Source organism: Otolemur garnettii, unplaced genomic scaffold (genome assembly GCF_000181295.1).
Source record: "Otolemur garnettii isolate 467f Iridium unplaced genomic scaffold, OtoGar3 scaffold00124, whole genome shotgun sequence".
NCBI lineage: Eukaryota > Metazoa > Chordata > Mammalia > Primates > Galagidae > Otolemur > Otolemur garnettii.
In genome coordinates, this window is record NW_003852519.1 from 6,088,107 (window position 1) to 6,113,172 (window position 25,066).

Genomic DNA, 25,066 nt, shown 5'->3' on the forward strand with positions numbered 1-25,066 from the left:
TCGGCTCAGTGCCTGTGGCTCAAGTGGTTAGGGCACCAGCCACATACATGTGAGCTGGTGGGTTTGAATCCAGTATGGGCCCACCAAACAATGATGGCTACAACCAAAAACTGTGGCAGGCACCTGTAGTCCCAGCTACTTGGAAGGTGGAGGCAGGAGAATCACTTGAGCCCAGGAGCTGGAGGTTGCTGCAAGCTGTGATGTCACAGCACTCTATCCAGAACAACAGCTTGAGGTCTAAAAAAAAAAAAAGAAAGAAATTCAATCTCTATCTGAGCCTCATTTTCCTCCCACATGAAGGAAAAAGATTAACTTAGGTGATATACAAACACTTTTACAGTTCTCATTTACTCTCTTTCTTATCCAGATAAGTAGAAAGCTGTTTCTGCATGATTTGGGGATTTGAACTATGGAGAAAATACATGTTCAATGACCCAACTCGATGATGTCTACTGTGTGGTTAAGGTCTGTACCCAGAGGGCATTTGCTCCTTAAAATAGCTCCCTAATTTATAACTACTTGAAATAGTGTAGTATGTATTATTATTATTTTTTTTTTTTTGCAATTTTTGGCCAGGGCTGGGTTTGAACCCACCACCTCCAGCATATGGAGCTGGTGCCCTACTCCTTTGAGCCACAGGCACCTCCCCTAAACAAATACTATGTATTTTAAAGAAAAATCTTTAAAATTATAGGACTATAAAATCCAAAAAAAATTATTGAATCTAATTAAATGTTGAAAACTAATAATGGTGAGTAAATTAATTCTGTAAAGAAATCAACAACTGCTATTAGCCACATTTGGTTATTATTTTCTCTGAAGCATGTTCAATGGTGAAAAACTCTAAATTTTATGCAATTCATAACATGGCTTAAATATCGAGTAAGACAGTTTCCTGAATATCTTTGAAATCTAAGACATCTTAGTGAGGTTCTGTAATTGCACTCTCTACTAGAGATCTGTAAAATCTATTTTCTGGATAAATGTTGCCTCGAGTTATGTGATTGCATTGTTGAAGTGTTAAATGCCATTAAAGCTAAGCATACCTTTACACTTACAGACAGATGAAATACCTCCTTACTTATGAACATGGAAACATAATATGAATAATCCATTATCAGAATTAGTGGCAGATCTAACTTTTCCCAATAGGTGGGTAAAGCCTTTTACTACTAATTAGTGGTAGGAATTATAAGGTCAATGATCTTAGAGGTTTGACAGTCTTGTTAGCTTAAGAAACAAATGATTGTTATCAAAAGCCGTAAGAGAACGTTTCACATGGGTGGGAATAAGTGTTAGGTTATAGAAAGTGGACAGAAAATGACTTAAAATTAAGCATAAAAACGGAGGTCACTTAGCACTTTATGGCTAATGTTCCATATTCATTTATTTATTCAACAAATATACCTTGTTTTTGGTTTGTGCCAAGTATCTTTCTGGGCACCAGGTATATGATAGTAATAAAAAACATAATATTTGCACCACAGAATCTTGTAGTCTGAGAGAAAGAAACAGATTTTTTTTAAAAAAGAAAATGTTAGTAAAATATATAATATGGAGAGGACGTAACAAAGACTATGGAAAATAAACAAAGATAGGGAGCAAAGCACTCAGTGAAGAATGCTGCTTTTTAAAAAGAGACACCGATAACATTAATGTGATGAGGATGAAGATCTGAAGAGGTAAAGGAACAAGGCATGGACCACATGAATAAAGGGAGGGAGAGTGAGTCTGGCCATGAGAAGAACATGTGCAAAGGTTCTCTGCAGAAGTATCTCTGGAATGTTCAAGAACATGAAGAAAGACAAGCACAGTGTAAGTGAGATTACAAGATGAATCCTAAGAGCCAAGGCCAGCCGGACGCTAACAATAGCACCGATCATGGAAATTCTTCAAGTCCATCATCTACTCAGAGTGAGGTGGGAAGCCACAGGAGGATGTTTACAAAAAAAAAAAAAAAAAAAAAAGGTATAACCCAAACGTTAACACAGTCATTCTCATTGCTGTGTTGAGAATAGTCAAGGAAGAAGAAGGCTTAGGTGGGAAAACAGGAAGACCAGTTAGGAGGCTCTAGTAATTGATGACGGAAGAATGAGAGACTGACCCAAAGTTGTGTTACAATAATATTAGGAAGAATTAATTTTATTCTTTAGGCATGTGGAAAATAGAACAAAAGGTAATTTTTTTTAATGGGAAGAGGGAGTTGTCATTTAATGATATTAGAAAGAACACATTTTGGAAATAATATAAGAGTTTTACTGTAATATTCTAAGTCAAAGGTGCTTACTTGTCAATCAGCTAGGAACATTGATTGGGCAGGTGTTTACCTTGATCTGGAGTCTGTAAGAGTCTGTGAGAACTCAGATAAAGAATGTAAAGCATTAGAATAACCAAATCACCAAAGAAGTCGGTACATATGGAAGAAAAGAAAGAGCTGCTGTAACATCACAGCTTACAAGTTACTGTGAAATAACCTTTTCATTCTAAATGATGGTCTTTACAATAAACATTACTTGATTAGCCACCGAAGTGCTAAACATCACCGTCGCTAGCTGAGCCAGTAAGGTAGCCATTCATCTCCTAGCTATTAGTTAATAATTTAGTCATGTCCTGCTATCACAATAATTCAACTATCATTTAATAATTCAGTAAAATTTCAAAATGGATTTTTGAGTTCACCCTTAGGGTAAATTATCTATACACCATGCATAGTATAATCAGGAAGGGGCAAACACACTTTTGAATCTCTGAAGAAAGCCACCAAGTATGTATGGGCCAAACAGCATCACATCATTAGACTCAGGAACCATTACGGGGGAGAATACGTAAATTCATGCTCTCTACAATACGCTTTTCTGAGTCTAACTCACAGGAGTAATGAACAGAAAAAACAATATTTGGTAATTTTCAAGGAATAAGAGAGACATGTATTAGATTTTTGCAGGTTTTAAAAAAGTTATTATAGTCACATGGTGAAAAAGTCGGGTTCCCAGAGAGAAATAGATGGCATATTCAAAGTGTGCAATTTGAGGAAGAATTTAAGATAGGGGCAAAAGTGACAGCCACGATTCAGAGCAGTAATTTGGCAAATGTCATAGAACTAGTAAGCTATATAATTGTCATTACAACTTAACTCTTTCTGACTATAAAGTTCACAGATTTAATGTGATATCACACTTTTCATATGTCCCTTCTCACTGTTTGGAATGAACAATTCAAGGAAAAGAAACCCATGTCTCAAAATATCTCAGCAGACTCGTTCGTGTGTACAGTGCTCTGGAGGTTAATATTTTGAGCACAAAACAGGTTGCCCTGTGATTAACAGGAAAAAAAAATGAAGACGAGAGTTTTTATACATTTAATACAATTATAATTACTCATAAGAAAACTGTCTAAAATATTTCAATTTTTGTCTTATTTATAAGAAAAAGAAATTTTCTTCCCAAATAATCTGTAGGCATTTGATGAGGGGGACTGATAATTAATGCAACCACTGAGGTATTTGGAGAGTATAAGGGGGTGTTCTAAAGAAAGTTGCCAGGGGCAGTGCCTGTGGCTCAAAGGAGTAGGGCGCGGGCCCATATGCCAGAGATGACGGGTTCAAACCCAGCCCTGGCCAAAAACTGCAAAAAAAAAAAAAAGTTGCCAGAAGACCTGAACCATACATGCTATGGTCTCTGTGCTTAATTTCTTCCTTAGTACTTCACGTCTTTGACCCTTCCTTTAACTTTACTAATTCAGCCTTATTTCAGAGTCAGACTCATGCCAACGAATGAGACCACCTCTTGGAACTTGACCACAGAACATATCAAACATACACTCACACTATCCTCAGCATCTATAAGGGAAGGGACTGTTACACACCAGGAGATTGCAAAGGTCGATTACTCTTCTAGTCTTGTATCCGGTTAGACCTATCATGCCTCCCATCCTCATTATCATGTTACCCCATCTACAGTACAAGATCATCCACTCATCTGTCTTTTCCTGTATTGTTATTTGTGTAATGTTTAGAGATTCCCTTCCCTGACCAAACTGACCATCTCCCTACTACCCAAATCATAATTGAGAAACTTCAAGAAGAATTGAAATTGGCATAGCTCCTCCTGCATTTAGGAGTGAAATTACTTTAAGATGGTCACTAAAACGATTCTTAAATCAGTACAAGTTTATAGGCCTAAATTTCCAAAATATAGGTTTGAATTTTAAGTGTGTTGGGGTGATTGGGATGAATTAAAAGATGAATAAAAGAAACATCCAGGTGGTGTCATAAAAGAGAAATATATCACTTCTTCTTGAGGACAACCAGATGAGGCAGAAACATGCTCCCTGCTTATGCCATCACCGCAGACACCTGCTGTCACTCCACTCACCAGGTATGAGGTTGTCCACGTATCCTGAGATGCAGCTTGCTCACCTTTTGTTTCCATATTTCATGCTAAGCAACTGATGGACAGATTAGAATATGAAGGATGCTCTCTACTTAAATACCAAGGTTTCCTGATCTTTCTCACAAGAGAAATTTTAAAGATTCTAAGGAAAAAGAGCTTCAGACCAAATGTCAATATTATATTCAAATTATCTTCAACTTCTTTTATTCCCAACACTATACCAACATTTTTTTTTTTTGAGACAGAGTCTCATTATGCCACCCTTGGTAAAGTGCTGTGGTGTCACACCTCACAGCAACCTCAAACTCTTAGGCTTCAGACATGCTCTTGCCTCAGCCTCTCAAGTAGCGAGGACTACAGGCGCCCGCCACAATGCCCGGCTATTTTTCAGTTGCAGCTGTCATTGTTGTTTGGCAGGTCCAGTCTGGGTTCAAACCTGCCAGCTCCGGTGTAGTGGCTGTGACCCTAGCTACTGAGCTACGGGCACCGAGCCCTATATCAATATTTTCTAAGTCTTTCATTCCAGAGTATCATTTATACAGTCTCTATTAGATATACAGTTCCTTATAGGGACAAAGAAACATTCAACTTATACACGGTCAGTCTTAAATACGTTCTGCATTAATGTAATCATTTATCCTCTGTTGAGACGATAGATAGACGCTTTTGCTTTTGTAATAGGCTTTAATATTTTAAGTGGAAAATTATCTGTATATTTTATAGGGTTTTAATATAATGCAAACTAGAGGTTTGTAATCTGGGATCTCAGAGTAAAGTGGAACTAAGTGCAGTTCAACTTCACCTCTGTGATGGTTACTGTTATGTGTCAACTTGGCTAGTCTATAGCGGTGCTCAGACACTTGTCCAACCATGAGTTTAGGTGATGCTGTAAACTACTTGTCTAGTTGTAATTACTATTTAACTCTTTAGTCTTTATCAGATTACATTGTATAATTTGCATGGGCCTCTCCTAGTCAGTTAAGGCTTAAAGAGAAAAAAACTGAGATCTTCCAAGGGAAAAAAGAATTCTTTTAGACTACATTTGAACTTGAAACTGCAATAGCAACATTTTCCTAGTTCGTTGGCCTTTTAGATTTGACAGCCCCCACAAAATCTCTGCAAAGAGATTACATACCTCATTGCTAAGTATTACTATGGTCACTTTTAAGAGATGGAAAATATAAGCTATAAACTGGAAGACAACGTTGGCAAAACACATAATGTGATGAAAGGTTTTATCCAAAATATTCAAAAATCTCCTCCTAAATTTTAATAATAAGAGAAATACAATTAAAAATTGGCAAAACATATGAACGTCTTATATAGGCTATAACTAAGCATATGAAACAATTTCCAACATTATACTTTTTTAAGAAATTGCAAATTAAATCAATGAGCTGTCTACTAGACATCTCTACATGTCTATTAGAATAACAGAAATCCAAAACTCTGAAATTCCAAAAATTCTGGTAAATATTTAGAGGAAGAGTATCCCTTATTCTTTGCTAGTGGAAATCCAAACTGGGACAGCTACTTTGAAAAACAGTTTAGCAGTTTCTTACAAAGCTAAACATAGGCTTATTATATGGTCCAAATTTTCTCACTCACATCTTGGGTTTGCAGTTCCAAGCAGGGCAGAGTAAATAGATACTTTTCTTTCCCTTACAAGCAATACAACTATAAAATCTGTGAATAATGCATACCCAGATATATGAGGACTCTGGAAAAAAAAATAACAATAGACAGTGTGTAGCACATCACAATCCAACATGCCACTAAGCCTCTGTTGAGTTTGCCATTTTTTCTTCTTCTGGTATCTCCAGCCTAAACTTGACCTAGTAAGAATTCATAAAGAAATAAGCAATATGAGGCAGAGAGATAGAGCAGTACAAGAATGTTCCCTTGTGAGCAGCAAGAGGAGAAACTTACAACTCAGAAGGAATAAGGGAAAAAAGTCTCATTTTTGGTTTACCTTTGTTTTGTTACTTTTTGTGCCATAGTGTCTAAGAAATTCCACAATGGTAATAGGAACTTGTAAAAATAAGCATTTGATGAGGTGGAAAATTTTTTCTTCATTCAGTAAGTATGAAGTTCCACGAGAACAAGGGCAAATGCTCTTGCTTTTCTTTTCTTTCTCTCTCTCTCTCTCTCTCTCTCCCCCCCCTCTTATTCTTGCTCTTGGCTTTTATCTCTGCCACTTGATTGGGAGGGTTCAGTGCAATCAGAGAAGTGAGGAGTGTCTCCTGGTACAACAAATAAGGCAACTCTTCAATAAGAGAAAAGTATTTGGGAAATAACACAGGTTGGGAAACTGACCTCTAGAGCTGATTGTGGACTCTTGGGCTCACCACTAAAATTGCACACCTGTGAATCTGATACGAATTAGCATATCAAAGACTGTGAGAGCTGGCCACATGGACAGATGTCCACCCACGTCCTAGACTGGGCACTGGATGACTCACAAATGAGATATATTTGAGTGGCACAGAACAGACTTTGAAAACAGAACTAATGTTGGAGAACCAGCTCCAAGATGACTGGATATAATCTTTAGCTCTCTACAAATATCAAAATTCTCCATAAGATCTAAGTAGGATGTAGTTCTCATAATGCAGTATTCAAAATGTCAAGGTACAATCCGTAGTTACTTACCATCTAAAATAATGTGAAGTCACTAATATCAAATCACATAGAAAATGGTGATCAAATGAGACCAATGATGACATAGGTATCGGTATTATCTGACAAAGATTAAGAAATAGTTACTATATCATTCTTTAAAAAATTAATTGTGAACACTTTTAAAACATACATCAAAAATAGACAGTATCAGCATTCAGAGAATTAAGGAGAAGACAAATGCAAATTAAAAATACACAATAATTAAAGGAAAAGTAGTTTAAAATGGGCCCAAAAGCAAAATGAAATTACAGAGAAAAAATAATCAGTAACTTTTAGATAGTTCAATAGATACCATCCAGTATTAAGAGAAAGAAAAGAAGATGAAAAAATGTATGTGAACAAGACCTCAAAGACCTGTGGAACATTACCAAATGATCTAATATTGCATGACTTCAGTCCCAAATAGAGCATAATAACTGTAGTGAGAAAAAATAATTGAAAATAATGACATAAAACTTCCCTAGTTCAGCAAAAGACATAAACTTACATGTAGATCCAACAAAGCAACCAAACCTGTGCTGGCTTCTGCAGCACATACACTAAAATTGGAATGAGACAGAGAAGATTAGCATGGCCCCCCACACAGGATGATATGCAAATTCATGAAAAACTCCATATTTTTAAAGTGTTGGAACAAAGGGGGTCTGCTTTGGAAAAAATCCTCCTCTAGGTAGAGCCATGTGAAAATCTCAAGTCCCAGGCAAACGCTGGTTTTGACACAAGCCAGGTTTTGCTGCAGGAAATGTCTCCTAAAAAACATTTGCACAAACATGGCTCACAGGTTAAGAACATGAAAGGTAATTCACTTATAAAACATCAAAATTGTTGTGAAAGACAAAAGGCCAGAGACAGCAGTGGTTGTAGGAAACCCTCCAACTGGAGAGCTAAGTAAATTATATTGATAAGAATTCGCAAGGGGAGCCAAGTTCACAGGTGTAGTGAATGTAGTAAAATGTTTTAGAACCCAAGATACTTTTCTGGGAATAAGAAAATCCACACTGGGGAGAGGCCCTATGTGTGTCAGGACTGTGGGAAAGGGTTTATTCAGAGCTCTTCCCTTTACAGCATCAGGGAGCTCACTCTGGAAAGAGACCATTTGAATGTCAAGAGTGTGGGAGGACCTCCAATGATCACCTCCAACCATCTCCCAGCACCTGAGAACTCACACTGGAGCTAAGCCCTACTCATATCAGGACTGTGGAAAAACCTTCTGCCAGAGCTCCCACCTGCATAGGCATCAAAGGACACACACTGGGGAGTGCCCATATGTGTACTGGGAATGTGGAAAGGCATTTACTCAGAGCTCACACCTTATTGGACACCAGAAAACCCACAATAGGACAAAGTGGAAGAAGAAGTAGCCTACTTCATAGCTCTCAAGCCAGTTGAAGAGACAGTGCCTCTTCAACTTGATCCTACAATAGAACATGCATTGGATGGTTGGGAATTGGGACTGCATGTGAAAGAAGCAGTCAAAACATTCCCAAAGCCAAAGAACCACCAAGGACACCACATTCTTTAATGAGTAAAGAAGAAAATGAGTAAGGAGTTGTCAATACATTGAAGAAAAAAAGATTTAATTTTTCAGTCAGTTGATGTGCTACTGTTTGCTCATTTGTTTAGTCATTAAAAGTTATATTAGTAAAACCTGAAAATGCTTATAATTTTTTTTTGAGACAGACTCTCACTTTGTTGCCATTGGTAGAGTGCCATGGTGTCATATCTCACAGCAACCTCAAACTATTCAGCTCAAGTGATCCTCTTGTGTCAGTTTTTCATTTTTAGTAAAGATGGGGGTCTCTCTTGCTCAATCTCAAACTCTTGAACTCAAGCGCTCCATCTGCCTTGGCCTCCCACAGTGCTAGGATTACAGGAATGAGCCATCCCACCCGGCCAAAAATGTATGTAAATTAAAAAAGATAGGCACTTAATAATCTGTGCACTGATTTTGTGTCCACAGTAAAATTGTGTGTGTGGACAAGGACATGTAAAACAATGTGGTTAAATAAAATATATATTTCTGTGTAAAAAAAAATAAAAAAATAAAGTGAGCAAACCCTAAGTAGAGTGAATATAAGAAAATCTATGCTTATATAAATTGAAATTAAGTTATCAAGTTAAAAACAAGGGAAAAAATATTAAAAGTAGAAAGACCAAAAGAACATATTGCCTATAAAAGAACAATTCAAATGACTGTCAGTTTTTCACTGGAAAAAATAAAGCCCTGAAAAGTTAGCACACATTTTTAAAGTGTTAAAACAAAGGAATTATAAATCCAGAATTCTGTATCTAGTAAAACTATCATTTAAGAATGAAGGGGAAATTAAACATACTCAGATGAAAGAAAATAGGGAGTCTTCACATCAAGAAAGTTTGTTCTAAAACATGGTAAAAGAACGTCTTCAAACAAACAAAATGTAATACTACAGAAAATATGAAAGTTCAGAAATTAAGAAGGATCAACAAAATGGTAAATATTTGAGTAAATATAGTAGTATTGTCTTCTTTAAATTTTATGTGATGACTGAATATTAAAAATACATTAGTACATAGGCCTTTCAATATTTGTAGATATAATCAATAAGAAAACTATTGCATTAATGGGGATAACCTAGGAACCTATGTAGTAGTACTATAATCTTTTACATTTAAATTGAAGTTATATTGTTATATCCAAATAGCCTTTGGAAATAGAGCTCTGATTTTTGTAATCCCTTAAGTAACCATTAAACCAATTATACAAAAATTGTTTTCAAAATCAAAGTGGTAAATTAAAAATAAAATGCTAGGATGTTCAAAACCCCCCCAACAAAGAAAGGGGGAACACAAGGAATAATAGTATAGGAAACAAATAATAAATGGTATGTCTAATTTCAACCATATCATAACATTAATGATCTAAATATACCTATTCAAAGACAGAGATTGGCATATTGGATAGAACATATACTTCTCATAAGACTATCATTTCAAGTATAATGATATAAGTAGGTTAAAAGAAAAATGATATAGATATCAATGAAACAGAATAGAATGCCCCAAAATAAATCCTTGAGTATACAGTCAACTCAAATTAGAAAGTACATCAAGAATATGTAATGGAGGGCAGTAGGGCACCAACCCCATATACTGGAGGTGTCTGGTTCAAACCTGGCCCCAGCCAAAAACTAAAAAAAAAAAGGCTATGTAATGGGGATAGCATAGTCTTTTAAATTATTGGGAAAACTGACAATCCTATGCAAAATAATGAAATTGGACCATTGTTTTATACGATACAAAAAAATATCAGTTTAAACTGGATTAAAGATATAAATGTAAGACGTGAAACCTTGAACATTTAGAAGAAAATACAGGGAAAATTATCCTTGATATTTGTTTTGGCAGTGATCATTTGGATATGACACAAAAAGCTGAGGCAAAAAAGCAAAAATAAAGCAGTGGACTATTCAAAACTAAAATGCTTCTGCCTAGCAAATGAAAGTCAATAGACTGTTGGGGGGCACCTATGGCTCAAAAGAGAAGGGCGCTGGCCCCATATGCCGGAGGTGGTGGGTTCAAAACCAGCCCCAGTCCCTCAAAAAAACTGCAAAAAAAAAGTCAATAGACTGAATAGGCAACTCATGGAATAACAGAAAATATTTGCAAACCATACATCTGATAAGAGGTTAATCTCCAAAATGTATAAGAAACATGCATAACTCAATAACAATATTTTTAGAAAACCTAATAATTGATTTTAAAGTGGGTTGTCTTCTTTTGTTTTGTTTGGGGGTTTTTGGGTTTTTTTGGGACAGAGCCTCACTCTATTTTCCAGGCTAGAATGTTATGGCCTCAGCCTATCTCACAGCAACCTCAAACTCCTGAGCTCAAGCAATCTTCCTGCTTTGGCCTCCTTCCTGAGTAGTTGAGAGTACAGGTCTCCACCTCCATGCCTAGCTATGTTTTCTATTTTTATAAAGATGGAGCCTTGCTCTTGCTCAGGCTGGTCTCTTACTCCTGAACTCAACCTATCCTCCCACATCGGCCTCCCATACCGCTAAGATTAAGGCATGAGCCACCATTCCTGGCCAGAAAACGCGTTAACATCTTAAAGAGACATTTCTCCAAAGAAGACATGCAAATGGCCAGCAGGTCTATAAGGAGATGCTGAACATTACTAATTACCAGAGAAACATAAAACCAAATGTAAATAAGCTATCACTTACATCTATTAAGATTTATATCATTCAAAACCAAAAATAAATCACAAAGCAAATTTTGGTGACAATGTGGAAAAATTGGAACTCTGGGTTACTATTAGTGGCAATGTAAAGTAGTACAGCCACCCACTGTATATATTCCTTCCAAGTGCACAGGAATAATTCAACCTGCTAGATTACATCTAGGGTTAATAAGAAAAACAAAAAAAACTTAAAATACTTAAAATACAAAATATGCCCTTTGAGTATATTGGAATGAAATGAAAAATAATGGAGAGATAACAGGAAATGTTCTAATAAGTTGAAAATTCAACAACAGAGAGTAAAAAAAAAAAAAAAACCTAGGGATAAAAGAAGAAGTTTAACAAAAGTTTGGAAAATAATTAATAAAAACACAAATATAAAATATCAAAATTTGTATACTACAACCCTAGCAGTAAAACAAAACAAAACAAAAAGTCAGTTATAAAAAAGTTGGTTCTTTGAAAAGAGTAGTGAGACTGAAAACTCTCTAACAATAATCACGAAAAATGTCAAAAAAAGAAATCATTAGTAGCAGAAATTAAAGAAAGAGTATTAATACAGATTCCACTTTGAGGCTATTAAAAATAAAAATATTAAAACCCCTCAATGATATTATTGGAAAGATAATAACATCCTATCACAAACAACTCTGTGTAAATAAATTTGATAAACTGGACCAATTCCTCAAAAATTTCAAACTGCTAACACCCACACAAATTTGAATAGTCTTGTTATTAGTAAAGACATTGAATGTATCATTAAAATCTTCCAGATAAATGTCTCCATGCACACATTATTTCACCAGTGAACCTACAAACCTTAAAGGAATCAACAAAGCTGATCTCACAGCGTTTCTCCCAGCAACAGATGAAGCAGCACTGCCCAACTCACTTTACGACGGCGGGATTACCCTGATACCTCAACCAAACAAAGACAGAACAAAAGCAGAGAAACAACTGATAAACCACAGGCCAGTTTCTTTCATAAAATAGAACACAGAATTTTCAAGAAAATATCAAATTAACTTCATCCATATATAGAAAGAATATAATGCAGGACCACGCAGCATTTGTCCTGAGGATGCAAGGCTGATTTATTCTTCAGAAAACGATCAGTATAATCCGCCGCATTAAACATCTAATGAAGGAACAAACATATAACTATATTAAAGGATGAAGGGAAGCATTTGATAAAATATAAATTCTGTTCTCGATGAAAGTTCTCAGCAAAATAGGAATAGAAGGCCACCCTCCCAATATGATAAAAGGCATTGTATTATATGGGGAATACAGCCAACATCCTATTACAGGGGGAAAGACGGAATGCTTTGCTACTGAGATCTGAGCAGGGTATCTATTCTCTCTTCACTTTCAGTCAATGTTCAACACTCATCACTCCTAACAATACAGCAGTAACTCTCCATTTCCTTATGCTTGTGTTGAGGGCTAAGGAATTACTAAAGCTGAATGGAACCCCATCAGGAGGGCCCTGACAAATTGGGAGAGTTATGGTATCACCACCTGACCCCTCCTTTGCTAAATGCTATCTATACTGCCAACCCTTCAAAGCTGCCCCTACGCTACCTCTGTCACAACCTCTCATGTAAAAGGTGTTTTCACCACCCTAGAACCCCACGACAATTCTCATCCAAAGATTCATTTCAACAAATTTGGGTAATTGGTTGAAATGTGCCACCTCTTCCTGGTGCCTCATTTTTATATTATATAATTTGGACTTTCCATGCTTAATAAAGGTTTTCCCCCACCGTGTCTATCTTCCTTACTTCAGCATAAGCTTCTTAAAAACAAGGATCATGGTATCTGTGTGTGTGTGTGTGTGTGTGCACATGTGTGTGTGTTTCTTTAAAGGGAAGTTGGCCTGAAATATGTTGCATACCTACATAATTTTTTAGAAACATTTGAATTCTTAAATCCGGGTTATTCGATATGAAAATGAGTAAGTTAACCTTCCACTTCCTGTTATTCTATTTAGGATTAGCCCCTGAACCTAAAAGCCCATCTATTTGTTACACTGGATATTTTCTTAGCGTAAACACTTCATGTTCAGATATATTTCCTTCTTTTCTTTGTTTCTAAATATGCTTTTTGCTCTGTGTATATCTATATTGGCACAGAAAAGACAAAATAAACTTTTCTCTCTCACTTCCTAAAATTTCTCTTCCAGACATAAAACCATCTGTGCCAATAATGTGAATAGGTAAAACCTTATTTTAATCCATCTCGAAAAATACATCTTGAAAAACAATAATTATTTAAAGATTTCTTAACTCTTCTGATGCCTTGTGGTGGAGACACATTGCTACCAATAAGGAATATAATCATTAGTGCCTTTGTTCCTTTCATTTGACATAAGCCATGTTGGACTATTGCATTTAAAATAACTGTCTTGACAGCACACTGTTATAGCTATTGGCTATGTAGCAAAATAATAATAATTCTTCCTGGGTAGATGAAAATTTCTAGAAAATGATTTTTTAATACTTGCCTAAATTTTCTGCTAATGGTATAAAATACTAATGCTTCTTTCCATACACTATAACTGGAAGTTCTAAAAATCATGCTGACTTTCTTTTTTTTTTTTTTCTTTTTTGACATATAAGAACTTAAATCAGATCTCATAGGCTTAAACTCTAACTGGAGTCCCTAAGACTGTTCAAAATGCAAAGTTGCTTTCTGAACAGATTGCACCAGCTAGTTGATGAAACTTGAGCTAATTACACTAATGTTGACAAATGCACTGGCACAAAAACAAATGTCACATTTTTCAAAAAATTACACCTCTTCAAAAGATGCTAAATAGATTCAGTGATTTGTGGGTGTAACTGAGCTATTTGTGCAAAAACAGTTTTGAAAATTTTGATTTAAAATACAAAAAGTACAAGTACAGTATGAGCACGTATATGCAATTTTCAAATGTATTTTATAATGAAATATTTGAAGTTTTGAAACAATAAAGGAATTGCTATATTTGGCACTGGAACGTTATCTCTAAGTTTATTCTAAATTTTGTATCATACACAAAAATATAATCTTTCTATCTTGAGAAATGTCTTTATGTATTTTGAAATGAACTGGTATGGATATCTGAACTTAAAATGCATGTTTTCAGAGATTTGAATCTCTACACCCTCCGGAATAGCATTTCTTTTGCATTCAGTCACAAATATACTCACATTTCCCATTACTTGGCAAAACAGCTAGTATGTGCTAAAAGTTCTGTGCTAGACATCGTGCTGAAGGTTTTTAAGTAAACGATTTAATTTGGTCCTTCTGATAGTCCTGCAAGGAAGAAATCATTATCTCCTTTTAAAAGATGAAGTAACTGTGAAGCAAAGAGATTAACTAACTCATCTTAGTAGGGCTGGAATTCAATCCAAGGTCTCCCTGACTCTCATGCTCCAAGACTTCACGCTATCCTATCACGGGTCTCAAATTTATGTATCCAAAGTTGTCAGCTTCCTTCTATTTTACATTCAAGAGAACGTTCCAATGACATTCCCAGAATATGTTGATGATTTCTTTGGGGTTGGGATTTGTCTTTCATTTGTTGTTTTTAACTACCTCCACGTTTCTATAGCTGTCTTGTAAGAGGCCCCCATATACAGGATTCAACCACAATTGCTTAAGTTATTGGACTCGTCAGACATTTTAAAATTTTTAATTAAAAAAAAATTAAAATGCATTAGAAATACTGATGACAGAAATCAAGCTTCTCATTTAAAAAATTAAATGGTAAGTTTAAATAACAAACGTTGTGTTAGCCATCCACCCAAATTCTGGGAAGACGAGGAATTTTATTGAAAAAGTCTGTTCCTACCCAGCAACAAAAAGCTAAGACTTATTCTATAAAGTTAATATCCATCATTGTGATCAGGGTTTGAAATGGTCATTCTGAGAGCATCAGTTTGAAACAACTGTTGTTACCAGAGTGTCATGCTGGAGTCTAGAGAGCATATTATTTGACTCATAAAAAACATCTACAAGGCAATACGAAATTATAAAATAAATGTGTGTTTTCAAAATTGACATAAAAAATAGCAATTGTTTTAAAATTATTCTATCACCTCTTATGAGTCTATTAAAATTAGCTTCTATTTATTGATATTATTCTTCCCTAGATATCCCTTTTGTCTTTAGTTTACTGGGATCGTCTGGGTCTTTCACTACCTGACTCTCTGGGCCCTGTTTTAACTGAAGATCTGGCTGCTCTTTCCTACCCACATACATTTTTGACCTCCAGTTTTTTATACCTGTGAATGTTCCAGCTTGTGCTAGATTTGGGAAGCTGTGGGGTTTCTCAAGTATTAACCAGTGCACTTCCCTCCCAGGGACATTGCCAGATCTTAGCCCTTTACAACCTAGTCATATTACACTGAAACATCTTTCTGTTTGATAGGTAGACAGGCCATAATTCATACATGAAGTCTTAGCATTAGGATAAGAAATCACTCATCTGAATCCAGAAGACACATGAAAAATATTTTTGATTTATTAAAGATAAAGCAAAACAGTCATATAAAAACATGTAGATTTGACTCTTTGAAATCTTCACCTGGGACATTTATTTATTTATTTTATTTTAGACAGAGTCTCACTCTGTCACTCTGGGTAGAGTGCCGTAATGTCATAGCGCACACTAACTTCAAACTCTTTGATTCAAGGGATCCTCTTGCCTCAGCTTCCTGAGTAGCTGGGATTACAGTCCTCCACCACAATGCCCAGCTATTTTTAGAGACAGAGTCTCATTCTTGCTTAGGCTGGTCTCAAACTCCTAAATTCAAATAATCCACCCATTTAGGCCTCCCAGAATGCTAAGATTACAGATATGAGCCACCGTGCCAGGATACTTGTTTCTTTTAAGTCATTAAATAAAAACAACATTCAAAGAGGTTTTAAATTCAGCAAACTAGGTAGATTACTTATACTTTTGCATAATATAAACCTGGCAATAGATCTCTAATTTAGCTATTTAGCATACATGTGTAGCGTAAACACTTTACTGTTTTTATAATTGTCCGTACTCCATGAGGCAGTTGAAGAGGCAACTATTTTTTCCCTGTTATTCTTTTATTTTTACATCCAATAATAATATAAATATATATTTTTGTTCATTGATCAGATTTATGAATTCTGAACTTTATTGTTATTCTAATTTTAAAATTATGATTTTTTTGGTAAAGTAAATAATACCCTTTTAAATGATTTAATATTCTCCTATTTCTTCTGGCCACTGAATATAGTGCAGAGAGTGAAGACTTAGGAAAAAGAAAAATTGAGTTAAAATTTAGGAAATGTGACCCACTTGGTAGTGAATATCAAGTTATCTATGTGACATTCTTAGAGCATTAGTTTAGTTGTTTAAAAAGGGAACAATATTCACTGTTTAAATTTTAAGTATACAAAATTCTCTCAAACTATAACATGCAGCATATCAAGAACAAGCATTCTTAATTAACGGTATACAAGTTTAATGGGATGTTAATGGAAAATCTACTGAAGAGAGGAATTTTGATTTTACATAACCAGGTTATGGAAGGAAAAACTTCTGATTGATTCTGGGTTCAGGTGTATCTCTGTGGGGTATCTTGAGTTTCACAGCTGTTTTATCAGCTTAGCATCACGCACATTCTTTGCCTTTGTTCTTTATTATTTCTCCGAGTTTGGTGTAGGTGTTGTGAGGAAAGTTGAATTCTGGTATTTCATCTGCGTGGAACTGAATATGGACATATTGAGGGGTTATTTTGTAACTGATTATTTTAAAAGCTGAGAAAAAGCCAAAAGTGTACCAATCAAATCACCTGGGAGCACAGGCAATGGCATTCTGTAAAAATAAAAGATGCTTTCAAGGTCAATTAGGCCATCACACTACCTCATAAATGCATTTCAGAATTCATTTCACTGGAGACAGATAAACATGTCTAATTATAGCTGTAATTTCATTTCTATATGAAAAGTGAAGTATCTAGTCATCCAGATGTTTTCAAATATTTGTTCTCGTGTATGTTATCATGTAGGGAAAACATCTGGATACTTTTTTTTTCTTTCTGGGTATTGCTGCAGTTGTTACTTTTCCTCTAAATCTTTAGGCATCTCATAGAAATGATGTGGATACCAATCAGAGTAGCCATAGTGCATAGAAAATCATTATCTTTGCTAGACATCAAAAATATGCAGTGTATTGATTTGTACAAATGGACATCCAGGATGAATATTTGGTTTAGATAACTAGACAGATAAAAGCATCCTAAATACCATCATTACTTTATGAAATTTCATTATTTAAAACAAGGGTATTTAAAAAATAACTTTAAATTTTATTACCAGAAGTTCAGCAGAGTTGGATCAGATTCTGCTTTTCAGCTATAAGTAGGTTATACATATCATCAAGTAGAAGACTTGCTAATATCCTTAAATTTGAATTTTGATGAATATTATGGCTAAATATACACATTATTTTTAAAATAATATTTTTACATCATAATTTTCCTTCAGTAACTCAGATGGAACAGAGACAAGTTGTTTTTACTTCCACAATGGTTCCATGTTCTAACTTTATCCCTCCCCGATTTTCTTTTCTTTTCTTTTCTTCGCTTTATTTTGAGAAAGAGTCTCATTCTGTGCCCTTAGTAGAGTGCAGTGGTGTCATTATAGCTTACTGCACTCTCAGACACCTGGGCTTCAGGCATATTTCTGCCTAAGCCTCCCATGTAGATGGGACTACCAGCACGCATCAAGACGCCCACCTTGGTTTTTTATTTTATTATTTTGTGTGGAGACAGGGTATCACTCTGGCTCAGACAATTCTCAAACTCCTGAACTCAAGCAATCCTTCCACCACCTCACCCTCCCGGAAAGCTAAGATTCCAGGCGTGAGCCACCATGCCCCAGCCCTCACTGATTGTATCAAATACAACAGTAAAGAGTTAGATTTGCTTTTCGCTTTTGTTTTATTTTAAAAACAGAACTGTCATTTCTGTCTTTTATTGATCTATTATTTTTCCAGTAATTTAAAACCCAAATAGCAGAAACTATAATAAAATACCTTAGATTTTCTTCTTACATTTATTAGCTCAACTAGTGTTTACTAAGCTCATGACCTAGCTGACAGGAACAATCCCATTGGGTACAATGTAGGGTATATGCTACTCCACCTGGGTGAAGGGCTCAGACACAACTCGGATGTTACCTAACATGAACAATGTAGCCTAATCACATATTCCTTTCTATTAATACAACATTAAAATAAAAGAAATTTTAAATCCCAGTAGACATTGCTATAAATTATGTTGGAAAGATGAGATTAGACATTGCTAAATAAGTTTCTTTGCTATTTTGATTGCACAGTGTTGTGTTTCATTAGAAATTGATATTTAGTTGTCCAAAGGTTAATTTGTAAGGTACCGGACCTAAAGGTTACACATTATAAAATCATCATTTTAAACACAGACTCACCATGGACACCACTTCAAATAGCCTGTCTCGCTGTGTGGACAGAGGCTATAGTGACAGCCAAAATAATAGTGTCTGTCTTCAAACAGTTAAAATTTTGGCAACTTTTGGTCATAACATACAAGTAATTCGCCAATTATCTCTGTACCTAGTCATTGTATATATTTGAAAGCAATGAATGCTATCAAATTTTTACATGAACTAAGATATTGGGAGAATAAGTAAGGAATTCAGAATTCAAGGCACATTTATTCAAAGAGACATAGGATTTAGCCAAAGAAAATTACTGTGCTTACCTCTTTAGGCCTCTATGCTCTAAAGCAAAATATAGAGTCAAAGAAAGTTCACTGAGACCCTACCCCTGTTTGGCATAGCCAGATTGGTCAACAGTTTTGAGTTTCTCATCCTTAATTAGCAGAGCTGTCCAAACTCTTTTGACATATATCTCCAGAGAAAAAGAGAATATAAACTCTTTCCCTTATTCTTAATGCTTTTTCATAGATGATGAAGTATGAAATGATTGATCATGTACTATAATGATGGATAAGGACAATTTCTGGAAAGGTCAAACCTATTAAATAAATCTTAGAAGATATTTAAAAACATCTTCTCTGCCTCACTGGAGCATGGTAACTCTTTTCAGTGACAGGTGGCCTTCACCTCAGAGGAGTAACAGCAATAACAAACAATAGGCATTCATATTTCACTAACAGAGTGGTGGAGAAAGAAGTGAGAATTGTGAAATTATCACTGCTAAAGCAAGAGGTCATCCTGAATGAACAAAATAAATAAAGACCTTGACTACAGCTACAGAATTCTGAAATGTCCCAATGGAAAAAAAAAAAAAGGAACAAAAATAAGGAAACAGCAAATAACCCTTTTAAACACCCAGATATTTGTGTACATAATAACATAAACTATTTTAAAAACATTTTCATGTTCCGTGTTGTACCAAAAATACAAACTATTAATAGGTTCTTTAAAAATAAAAAGAAACACAACCTACATTTCAAGCACACATTTTTTCCACAATATATTCAAAAGCTTTATTTCTACCAACTTAGAATAAAGTTCACTTAGATTTAACAGAATTATAAAAGCATAGAGTTGGAAGTATGGGTGCTCACCTTGTAAACCTGACACACACTTTTAAAATGTAGTTTCCATTTTGACAACTAGATTCATTTGACAACAAATTAGTCTCCTGCTTTCATTTTTAATGTGATAAAAATGCTTTCCATATCTTTAGATTATTTGTGAAAGATAATAAGCAGATAGTCTTTATTTCATTATATGCACTTATCAGCATTAATACAGTTAGCAATCATCTTTGGGATCATTCTGTATTCCCCCAATTTTATTTTTTTGTAGTTTCTTGAATAGGATAAATTATTTCATGTTTGTATAGTTTGCATTTGGTTTTCTTTTTTCTGCCTTTAAATTTCTGTTCACACTTAATACTAAAAACTTTCTTGAGATTCTTTATAACTTAATCTAAGCATCATCTCTTCTGTTGGGACTTTCTAGCCTTTCCCAGATAGGGTTAGATTCTCCCTCAGTTCTCACAATGCTCTTTTATGCTTCAAAACACTATCTTAATTACTTCTTAAATATGTGTCCTTTCTATATGATACTCCTGGTTCTCAAGGTCTGGTATTATGGAACACTAATTTATATGTCTATAAAACCTAAAACACCCACCAATACATAATAAGCATTTAGTTCGTAAATAAATGTGTGAATGACTCAGAGAAATCTCATAGGAAAGTCCATTAAGACTGTTATCTATGAAGCTATAACAACTGTACACATGTACATAGTTGCTACTTACTACAGCTACTCAACTGTCTTGTGTACTATATTAGTGTCCCATAGCAGCTGCAACAAATTACCACAAACTTAGTGGATTAATTATGAAAAACTGCAAATCTGAAATCAGTTTCCGTAGGCTAAAGTGAAGGTGTCAGCAGGGATGACTCCTTCTGAGACTGAAAGGAAAATCTATTCCCTGGCCCTTTCCAGCTTCTAGTGGTCACTGTCATCCCTTGGTTGATGGTCCATCACTACTCTCAATTTCTTTAATTACATCTCCCCTTTCCTCCTGTATTTCCCATTTAAGACTATTATGATTCGGCGGCACCTAGTGGCTCAAAGGAGTAGGGCACCAGCCCCATATGCCGGAGGTGGCGGGTTCAAACCCAGCCCCTGCCAAAAACTGCAAAAAAAAAAAAGAATATCATGTTTACATAGCACTCCCTGGATAATCCAGGATAATCTCTCCATCTCAAGATACTTAAGAACAACTGCAAGGTCTGTTTTGTCACTTAAGGACAGTCATATCTTCCAGTTCTGGGGATTCAGACATGAACATATTTGGGGACCATATTATGCTTACTAGTAATACTCTGTTGAATTTTGACAGAGTTTATGTGAACATAGTTTAAACTTTTCCTAATAACATAACATCACCATTTCATGAATGAACTACTTTGCTGGCATATAATGGCGTACTATCCATTGCCGGAAAGAAATGCCTTCCTCTACAATTGCTTTTCAAATGTTTTTCAGAGGGAAGTCATTACCTGAGGTGGAAGGGAGAAGAACACACAGAAGAAATCTTTTCTCGAAAGAAGATTTTTTGGTAAATCATCTATCTACTAAATGCATAAAAAACAAACTACTAAGGGCAGTACCTATGGCTCAAAGGAGTAGGAAGCCAGTCCCATATGCCAGAGGTCAAATCCAACTCCGGCCAAAAACTGCAAAAAAAAAAAAAAAAAAAACTACTAAAATTAAAGAAGTCCCACAGCTCTGTTCTGGGCTTCCCCTCTATCCCTGTACTAGCCATTAGGTGCTTTCATGGACTCCACAGATATACAGAACACAGTTGAAGAATGTGTTTAAAGATTGTTTCTTCCACTTGCTGTTGACTTTATTCCCTAATTCAGGTATCCTCTCCTTCAAGGAACTGATCTTTATTTGTTTAGTTTTTTAACCTAATGTGGACTAGGAAAGTTGTTAGCATCTAAAGTTAGAAAACTTCTTATGTGCTGTTCAAAATTGCTGAATAACATAATTAATAAATACTAATTCTCAGTATACTTTGCTTTACTATGTGGAATCTTTTTCACACATTGTGGTGCATTTGTCTATGTGATATACTTAAGCATCTCTTATTAACCAATTGCAGGGCAATGACTCTATAGATGAGTATATTATATTAAGCGAGTAATCGCATCTTATTTTTTCCAAATAAAGATACTGATTTTCTGAGTTTAATTATTTAAACATGCTAACATCCTAGTTAGTGATGTCATAAAAATACTTTATTTTTAATAGTAGGCTTCCCATTATGTTTCCTTGTGTTTATATGGATTTAAGACTGTTGAAGTTATAAAAATGGGATCTCTACATAGCATGCTTGAATGTTAGTCATCTGTGTTCTCAAATCTCTTTTAGCCTTTCAAACAATTACATCAAGTATGCAAGGCAAGTGCTATCACTCCATGTACAGACATACAAATCTCGTTTCTCGGAAGTCAAATGTTTTCTCACTAAGCAATTGTGATTAATTCCTTCATGTTTATAATAATGCTATCTTAAAGAAATGACTGCTCTCTCTGTCTGAAAAAACACTAAAGTACAGTAAAATACTTTTAATAATTTAACTAATCATATAAACCACATAGTTTAATATTTTAGTGTTCAATGTAGATATAGCATAGATTATTGCCAGAGCTTATTATTTGGAAAATCTATAACATTGTGATTAAAGATAATAATTTTCATACAACTGATTAAACAATTTTAACACAAAGGTGTAGACATAGTTAGCCACTAAATTATGAAATTATTCTTTTTTATAATTTCTATCTCAAAATAGAAAGTGTTTTTGTTACATGGATGAAGTTAGGGTTTTTACAGAGTCCATCACCAGAATATACCCAATAGGTAAGTTTTTAGCTCTCATCCCCCATCTACCCCTTTCTTAGTTTACAGTGTAAAGGACATTGGAAACTTCATGACACTATGTGCCATTGTTAAAAACACACTTATTAGTAAGAATATATTGTGGGGTGGTTTTTTTCCATTCCTGAGTACTTTACTTAAGATAATGTCTGCAGTTACACCTCACCAGATGGCTAAGGAGAATAGTTCAAATGTGACCACAGTGATATTCAGCAATGAGGCATGTAGTGTTTTTTCCAGGATGAATTTGTGAACTTAATTATCCAACCCTTTATCTACATAAAAATAATTCTAAACTTTGTATGTAACCAAAAAAGGGCCTGAATAGGCCTGAAAGGGCCAAAGCCATCTCAAGCAAAAAGAAAAAATCTGGAGGTATCACATTACCTGACTTCAAATTATCCTACGAGTATATAGTAACCAAAACAGAAAGTACTGGTATAAAGGTAGTGACATAACCAATGGAGCAGAATTGAGAACCCTGAAATAAAACCATGCAACCACAACTAATTGATATTTGACAACACAGACAAAAGACACACTGGGGATAGGGTGTCATATTCAGGAAATGCTGTTGGCAAAATTGGATAGCCACATGCAGAAAAATGAAACAAGATGGATCTCTCTCTCACCATATAAAAAAATTAACCAATATGAATTAAAGACCTAAATGTAAGACCTGAAACCATAAATATTCTAGAAGAAACTGTAGGAGAAAATCTTGTCCTAGGCAAAGAATTTATTCCTAAAATCCCAAAGGTAAATGGATCAATAAGAAAAACAAATAAATGAGAATGGATTAAACTGAAATGTTTCTGCACACTAAGGGAAATAATAGAGTAAATAGATAACCTAAAGAATGAGAGAAGATATTCCCAAACTATACATCTGACAAAGGGCTAATATCAAGAATCACAAAGAAATCAAACAAATCAGCAGGAAAAAAAGCAAATAACCCAATTAAAAAGTGGGCAAAATACATGAACAGATTTTTTTTGAAAACAAGAGAGAAAAATGACCAATAGATACATGAAAAAATTCTCAACATCTCTAATCTTTTAGGGAAATGAAAATTAAAACCACAATGAGATATTAATTTATACCTATCACAATGGATATTTTTAAAAAATCAGAAAACAACAGATGTTGGACGTGGTAAAAAAGGAAAGGTTATGCAATCTTGGCCAGGATGTAAATTAGTACAACCCCTTCCTTAGTATGGAGATTATGTCAAGAAATAAAATGAATGTACCATTCAATCCATCAATCCCACTGTTGGGTTATCTCTTCAAGGAAAAAAAGTTATTTTTATAGAAATGATATCTGCGTTCAAATACTTATTGCAGCACAATTCAAAATTGCAAACACACAAAATCAATCTAAGAGCCCATCAGTGCATGAGTGGATAAGAAAATGTGGTGAACGTATAACATTCAGTACTACTCAGCCATAAAAAAGAATAAAATAATGTCATTTGCAGCAACTTGGATATATACATATATATATATGTGTGTGTATATATATATATATATATTCCCAAGTAATATTGGTCTGCAACTTTCCTTTATTTATTGAAGTTTTTGCCAGCTTTGATATCAAGATGATAGACTTCACAGAACGAATTAGGAAGGGTTCTGTTCTTCCTAATGTTTTGGAATATTTTTAATAAAATAGGTGACAATTCTTCTTTGCATGTCTGGAGGTCTGATAGAAGTCATCTGTAAATCATCTAATCTGGGGCTCTTTTTTTTTTTTTCGTTTGGATGTTGCAAGATATTTCATTACTGCTTCAATCTCACTATTGCTTAGTGGTCTATTAACGATTTGTTTCTTTTTGTTTAAGATTCGGGAAATTGTGCCTATCCAATAATTTACTCATTTCTTCTAGGTTTTAATATTTTTATTTGTAGCAGTTGCCATGGCAGTTGTGGATGATATTTTGTATTTTTGTGATGTCTCCTTTTTCATTTCTGATTAAGCTTATTTGAGTCCTTTCTCATCTATTTCTGGTTAATGTAGCAGTCTATCAATTTTGCTTATCTTTAAAAAGAACCACCTTTAGTTTCATTGATCCTTTGCATTGGGGGGGGCTGGCTTCCTTTTCAGTTAGTTTTCTTCTGTGCATTGTTAATTTTTATTTATTGGTTAGTTTGGAGTTTACATTTTTTTTTCTAGTGAGAAAAAATGAGATCTGATATAAATTGTTAATCTGTGATCTTTTTTTTTAATGTAGGCATTTAGGCTACAAAGTGCCTCTTAGCATTGCTTTTTCTGTATCCTATAGATTTTGGAAACTTGTGTCACTTTTGTTGTTAAAGTCTTTTTTTTTTTT

The 25,066-nt window shown here is 34.8% G+C and overlaps 1 non-coding gene and 1 pseudogene across 1 annotated transcript; both read left to right on the top strand.

Moving 5' to 3' along the window:
- Window positions 1-4,322: 4,322 nt before the first annotated feature.
- On the top strand, window positions 4,323-8,446 carry LOC100954534 (annotated as a pseudogene).
- On the top strand, window positions 7,589-7,695 carry LOC111727796. The gene has a single exon (XR_002775259.1). It is a non-coding gene; the product is annotated as a U6 spliceosomal RNA (small nuclear RNA).
- Window positions 8,447-25,066: the final 16,620 nt, after the last annotated feature.